The sequence below is a fragment of the Trachemys scripta genome, chromosome 5, assembly GCF_013100865.1.
Source record: "Trachemys scripta elegans isolate TJP31775 chromosome 5, CAS_Tse_1.0, whole genome shotgun sequence".
In the NCBI taxonomy this organism is placed as follows: Eukaryota; Metazoa; Chordata; order Testudines; family Emydidae; genus Trachemys; species Trachemys scripta.
Window position 1 is genome coordinate 22,975,072 of NC_048302.1, and position 7,935 is coordinate 22,983,006.

The window sequence follows — 7,935 nt, forward strand, 5'->3', positions numbered from 1 at the left end:
GCCCCCAGCCCCACTCAGCCCCCCTGCCCACCGCTCTCCCCTGCCGGGCCAGGAGGCAGAAGCTTGGTCCTGCGGCAGCCAAGCTTTCCTCCTCCGCCGCTTCTTCCCCCAGCGTGGCGCTTTCCGGCCCCTCCGCCCCCTCCTCTCACCAGCAGGCAGCGTGCCACTCAGAATTGGCTCACGTGCCATGTTTGGCACAGGTGCCGTAGGTTGCCGACCCCTGGGCTAGAATATGCATCAGCAGCTGAAGTGTCCATTAATTGACAGGCTGAATATCTTAGTTTTCTGAGGGCAGATAACCCCACGTCCATCTCAACACTTAGATAAACAGATCCCTGTGGTGCCCAGTCACTGTATGGGCTCCCTACATCATGTTCCCTTTTGTAGAAGAAAGAAGAACCACACTGATATGACTGCTTCCCTGTTCCCGGAGGTGTGTAAGATTCAACAGACAAAGTGAGCAGTGAATCTGACCAGCAAGCGGGCAGGCCAAGGATAGTTGACAGATGATGCAAGTTCTTCCTTAACATTTCATCAGGGCCTCACATCAGCCATGTCATGTACCAGCAATGCAAGCAACTGGCTGGAGCATTCCAGCTTCTGTGTATTTTGCAAGTCCTAGATACATGGCTGATTGGCTTCATGCTGCCAAGCAACCTGCAGCTTCTAAGCTCCATGGTACTTATACGGTTTGAGCACTTCGGAATCTTTAATGTATCCTCATAACACCCCTTTGTGTGACAGGGCAGTTGTTATTATCCCCAGGTCACAGATGGGGAACTGAGGCAGAGAGAGACTAAGTGACTTTCCCAAACTCATACAAGAAGTCTGTGGCAAAGGAGGGAATTGACCCAAAGTCTCTCCCTGGCTAGATCCCTAACCATTGGGCCATTCTTCCTATCAAAATCACAAATGACACTACAGCTGCATGTTTTCATCATGGCAGTTCAAACAGGACATTCAGACAGAGGCTTTTCATTTTATTTAATGCAGCAGAAAACACATCTTAAAGGGTTAAGATTTTCTCCCTCACTGAAATGTAACAAGCTAGTTTGGGGCAGTTACATCTCTGTGTTACTTCTTTCAAGGACTTGATAGATCAGCCAAGAGACTTCCAGTAAATGCTAGCTCTGTGCTGTTCCCAATATCCAGTGGTTTAATGGGTGAGAGAAACATAATCATTCAAATCTGATGATCTAGGATTTCAACAATTAGGGATTTAGGCTATCACACAATCCCTATGCTGGGAAAACTCCCATTTAAGTCAATGGAAAATTTTATCATCCTATGGGCTGCAAGAGCAGGCTCACTGGATGTGATACAAACCCCATTTAAGTCAATGGAAAGACTCTTGTTAACTTCAGTTGGCTCCAGGTCAGGCCTGTGATAGCCAGAAAAAAATATATTTTGAAGACTGAAGAGTTAGTTTAAATCTCTGTATATTGACATGCCTTGTCTCTGTGTACTTCCTTATGCTAAAAGCAGTAAGCGTTGACAATTCTAAACACAAGTTTTTGAATAACTTTGATGGGAAAGCCCAAGACATTGACTTTGTATAGAAACCATTTCTAGAACACTGGGAACAATAGAATTATATTAGAAAATGCAATAACTACCCACGAAACAACACTAAGGATGAGAGCAGGGGATATCTATATAGAAAGGACAACTGCTGCAATACCTCACCCCTTCTCATATTCTATACATATTCACTGTTTTCAAGACAAAAGAATATCACTTGTTCTGTGTAGCATGAAGGACTCAAGTGTTCTGCTTTGGTTACTCTGGGTGCATTTACTTTAGGCTGTAAAATTTCATTTTGCAAACCATGTAGCATTGATGCCAGGTGCTTTTTGTTTTCCACAAACATGTATCGTATGCCCCAAAGAGAGCACATTGCAAGTCTAATCTTGAGATGGCAAAGGCATGAAGCACAGTGGCAGGTTTCACATCAGAAAGAAAAAGCTTCAACCTTCTAGCTAGATGTAGATGAAAAGCCTGCCCCACAATCACCCAACAACAGTTGGGGATTGAACCAGACTCCCCAAGTGAGTAACAAACTGCAGGAAAATCAATCACAAAGACAGATACAATCCTCCCATGTTTTTCAATTCCTTTCCACAAGCCACCAACATCCCCTCTGTTTGAACTGAGCCTCAGACAGCTTGCTTTCATCCATGCCCCAGATCCTAGGACAGCACTCAGCTGAAACAGCCGAGCTGGATGAGACAGAAACACAAGCGTGGGTGGCATACACTTACTGAAGACTCCACAACCTGTGCTTTCTCATTAAACCTCCTAACAGCCGCAACTACATGTTAAACAAGAGGCGAACAGATGGGGAAATATAATAAACATAAAGAGCAGAGCACATAGAGGTCAACAATAAAATAACTATTCAGAAAAGATTGTGAATTACGCTCAGTTAAGAGCTGTATGTATGTGATACATCTTTGAACAAGAATTGCAAGTCACAAGCATGTCCTTTCCCAGGGTATATGAATGAGAAGAAAAAAAATGTTATTTTCTTTGCAGTCATTGGATGAGAAGTTGACCAATAGCAATCCAAATCAGTGCCTACGCCCATCTGCATACTGTTTCATAACAGGGATGTGTGTGCTTGTTTGTATGGAAAGAAATCAGGCAGGCAGTGATCTTTCATTCCATAACCAAGTGCGTTACAGTCATCCCTACTCTCAATACTTTAGCGTCAAGTTTGGAGCTGGAAGCAGAGGGAGCAGCTCTGTATTGCAGATGGCAATACAGGCATGATCTGTGGAGGAGTGGCACTATGTTAAAGGAGTGTATGATCCTATATATCTAACACAGACTGTCCCAAACATAGCTTCATGCTTAGTACCAAACAGTGCTCTCTAACAAAATTGATGAAGAATAGCTGCTGTGGATACTTTTAAAAATCTGTTTTAAAATATTCATCCCATAGTACTTGAAAGAATAATCTCCTGTCACTGAATTACAATTGCCTGAAGGTTTTAGCTGTGCAAATAAAATACAACTCTTAAAAAAAAGTTAATTGACCATTATATTATAACAATGTTTATGATTTCTCTCAGCAGAGTTAGGGACAGATTTTGAACTCAGTTTCGCCTGTGTAAATCTGGAGTAACAGCATTGAAATCAGTTAGGTTACTCCAGATTTACAAAGGCATCACTGAGATCAGAATCTGGTCTATTGTATTTCAAGTACATGATGCTTAACTGATGCTTTGATTCAACACAGCACTAATTTATGCTGCTTTACAGCAATGACCAACGTTCAGGGACAATTTCAACTCAGACAGTTGAAATGCTATTCAGGGAGAGTGCCAAAGGCACCACTGTGAAGGTCTGGCACCATTCTACCATGGATTTTTAAAAATATATATTTTAAATAGTGGACTTTTCACTACACAGTGGCACTACTATCTTAACAAAAATCTATGTGATTTTTTAAATAGTAAAACAACATACAAATTCTACAAGCTTTTCAAGTTGGAGTGTAATCAAAATAACCTTTTCTGAGTGCTCTTTTCAGAAACATGGACTCTCTGGTTACAGACAATAGATTTTTGTTTTAGTGATTAGAGATGGGCCCTAATTATCACTCTTGATCTGAACTTTGGATCTGGTTTGAACCTTTATAGAGATAGAAGCCAGCCATGAAGTTTGGATCCAGATGATATTATTTATCTAGCTCACAGATGTGTAACCAGTTCTGATCTTCCCTACGAATCAGGAGTGTTTGGATCTAAGATTCTGGTATGGACCCAACTCTGTGACTTTGTTCATTTTACAAGGTTCAGTTGGGTCACATAACTAATATTTCAAAACATGATCCCTTATATACCCAGTGAGCCCAAAGTCAGAGGCAGAGCAAGCACATAAAGTATTTTAGGGATAGGGGCTTGCAACACAATGAAGTCTTATGACAAATACATGATCTCACCATAAGGGTCTTATTGCTAAGTATCAGGCCAAAGGCTAAATGCTGTAACTCACCTGAGAAGTGCCAGTGTCTATCAGAACACATGGCTTACATTGTCTCATTGGTATCATATGACGGCCTTAGGTTAATTTTATTTTTATTTTTGAGCACATGCAATGCTTGTGAAATGTATCAGAGTGACAGCCCTGGAGAAAGAGATCTCCTTTATCCACCAAACCAGGCACAGTATGGGTGGCAGCTATACATGCTTTGCCCACACTAACCTGCCACTGTGATTTACATCTGAGGTGAAGAGGCCTACTCTGGGGACAAGAGGGCAAATCAGTCTCCAGTACAGTGGTTTCACTTTGTTGAATGCTCTTGGGGCTACCAAGAAGAGACACAGTTGTATGATGGTGAGCGCTGGAGTGTGACCATCTCAGTTCACGTAGGCCATCAGATGATTTTTGGTCACTGTTGACCTGGGCTGGATCTGGAGTGACGACATGGAGATGTTACCTGGCTCCACACTCTATTACCAATCCTAGAGAGGGCAAACAATCTTGCACTGGCAGGGGTATAGACGAGATGGCCTAACAGTGTAATCCCTATGATTACATTCAGATTACATTGCCTCCGAGTCTCTGCTCTGATTGCAGACCTAATACAAACTGTCCATGGAGATTAAAATACATTTTCCCAAGTTTCAGTGCAGCCTGTGGACGTGAGCCATGGGTCTGGGCACTTACTACTGAACTTGTTCCCTGACTAAATGAGACAACACTATCACGCGTCTAGACTCCAAAGCACTTGCAACGTGAACGAGGAGGGAAATAAAAAGAATGAGAGACAATTGCAGAAGAACTTGAGTAGAGTGTACTAATGATGGACGGGAAGAAAGGGGGAAAAAAAACCAAGGTGGGGAGAAGAGGGCAGAGACAATAATGCAGGAAGAGAAACACAGAAGAGGAAGCAGAAAACAGAAAGTAAGGTGGAAAAAATGAGAGGAAATCTTGCAGGAACAGGGAATCATAGTGAAGAGGGGCTGCTTCTGGAAAAACAAATTCCCACGTCATGAAGAAACAGCAGTGAGAGGAAGGTCCAGATCAGCTCAGCATTGCTGACAGGAAATGTAGACTGGTGGATAAGGCTCTGGTCATGGGAGTCATGAGAGCAGTTTTCTTTCCCGCTCTCCCCATGACCCGCTGTGTGACCATTGTAAGTTACTGTGCCTGCATTTCCCCGCCCACCTTTTGTCTGTTTAGGCCCCTGTTTAAGTCACTGGGACTACTGACAAGCTTAGGGTTAAGCAAGAGTTTTGCTGGATCAGAGACTTAGCCTATGAACAGGTAAGGGCAGGGACTGTCTCTCACTCAGTATTTGTTTATACAGTGCCTAGTACAGAAGTGCACCAGTGTCAGTTGGGGCCCAAGTTGCTACTGTAACACCAATAATAGCCATTGTGTTTAAATGTTAACCCCTTGTTTTTCCATCACTGACAGGGCCTTGCACCACTTGGATCCATTTCAGAAAGAAACCCCTCCCTTCAGGAAAAATTCCAACTCTTTTTAGGACTCCAGAATTAGTAGTTTCCAGAGAGGATTTATTTTCTTTGTGCTGCTTAAACAGAGATTCAGTGAACACTAGCGCCGCAGTTGTAAGATTTGCCAGGGTGGATTCAATTCTGAATGCTGCCAAGGATGTACGTCTTCTGGAAACCAAATAACATTCTGACGGGTTTTGGCTGCTGCTACGGCTATCTAACTTTTGTTTCACATGCAGACCACTGGGATGGATTCTTTGAGAAGGCTCTTTGGCTGCATTTCTACCATTTGGAAACCAGAAGCGAATCCATTTAGTAGCAAAGACATAGTGTTATGATGGAAGTGCTGATTCTGTGGCTGACGCTAGGCCTATTTAGCTAGACACTAGAGGATCTGGAACAGGGACAACTGACATTCAAGTCTAATTCAGAACTGAGAGTAAAGCTGGCACTGCAGAAGACGATGATACCCGTGAGTAGCTCTGAAAGAGTAAAACAGTTGCCTTGTGATGACTTTGCATATACACATACATGGCCAAGATCTTCCTAGTGATTTTGGGCGCTTCAGTTTTTGGGTGCCCAGTTTGAGACACCTTAAAGGGGCCTAAGTGCTAAGCCCTCTGAAAATTAGGTGTCTTTAAGGTGTCTCAAGTTGGGCACCCCAAATGATGAGTTTCTTCTGAAAATCTTGTTCCTATATGTAACACCACTTGCTGTAATGAGTCTGCCAGAGTGATGGGATTTAGATGTCAAAGCAAGACACAAGGAAAACAATGGCAGAGGTTACACTTTATGAAGTACTAATACTGTAGGAATCTTAACCAATTAAAGAAAAATCCCATGTGTTTTGAACACTGAATAAAGCTGATGCTGTCCTTTCTTCATCTTCGTAAATGATGCCAGATGATTTCCTTTCCCTTGATTCCTATTGTGCAGGCTCTCTGCTCTGAGCAGACAGGGTAAGGTTAATAGGAGGATTTATTTCAAAAGCTTTTGCAATTAATCTCATCGGATTCTGTGCCTAGTCAAAGATTACATTTTGGTGGCACCATATGACACAACACAAAAGTGACCTTGTGGGATGTGTTACCTGAAGATGAGTCAGCTCTTTCCCTACAACCGACTGCTTTGGAAGAGAAGTGTGCACTGCAGAAAATCCGCCTCTCTTTCCTTCAAATAACCCTGAAGGGGAACATCTGAGAAAACAAGAACTGGTCTTTTTTTAACTAGATGAGACTCTCTTTCTTTAGGGATTTGTTATTTTAATCTATTGCTATATGTGACTTATGATTTTTTTTTATTACTCTTCTCCAGAAAATGAACACAAAATGGGACAGATTCAACTAGTGCAACTATATTCTCTTTGGTGGAGTTACACCAGTGATTAATGTGATTCTACTCTTAGATATAGTAAAATAGGTATACTATTAACTGGTTTAATAAGCAGGTATTGGGCGAAATTCTTTGCTGGTGTAAAATGCACAAAACTCTGTTGAAGGCAATGGAGCTGCATCCAATAAAAAATCTGGTCTAGCTCACTGACGACTTATTTCAATTCATTTCAGAAGATGTAGCTCATGGGACAACACATCTAGCCAGGGACAGCTTTCGGCACAGTCTAACTTGGCAGCTGCATAGGTACCACGTTCTAGGGAGGCACATGAGGTGGCCCTGCTTTTGATGATGACAATGAATCCTTCTGCCAGCCCATCCTGAAGTGCTTGTTCCCTTCATGTGCTCCTCTTCTGTTACTCAAGTTCACATTGCACAGACCAGGAGCACAGAGACACATGGGAAGAGTAAATGGCTGCTGGGAAGAGTGTTGCCCATGTGTTGTAATCATTAAGATGTGTGGATGTTCCTGCCATTCTGTGGGGGAAAAATAGCAAGGGAAGTTGCTGGTTGAGAGGACTGAGAGCTATCGGCTAGGATTGCCACTACTGATTCCCTGGAAGGGGTGAAGAGCAGCTGTCTGTTTCCCCATTGGAGGAGAAAAAGGATGTGGTCTTGGATTCCCAAATTTCCTGGGGAAAGGAGGAATCTGCTGATAGGCTCCTCCCAGAAGAGATTCCCATTGTGGTATGATGAAGCCCCGGTGACAAGCTAAGTCCCCCAAAGAAGACATCAGCTTTATGTGCCTGCCCGGAGGTAAGTGATCAGGGTGACATGACATGAACATGTAGAAAGACAAGGTTCCGGCTGCAGAGTCCAGAATGGAAGCCGTGGAACTTGTGTGGAAACCTGGGGCTAAGGGGAGGACCGGGGCATGCTGGGGTCACGCAGAGGAGGAAATGAAATAATGAATCGTTGCCAAGTAGTGACTGAATTTCAAGCATCCCTCTCCCCGTATCTAAAGCTACACACCTGATCAGTCCAATGATAGCGGCCCAATATGGGCCAAGGACGCAGAGATGGGAAGTTAGGACAGGCGTAACTTTCACGAAGTGATGTTACCCATTCAGTATTT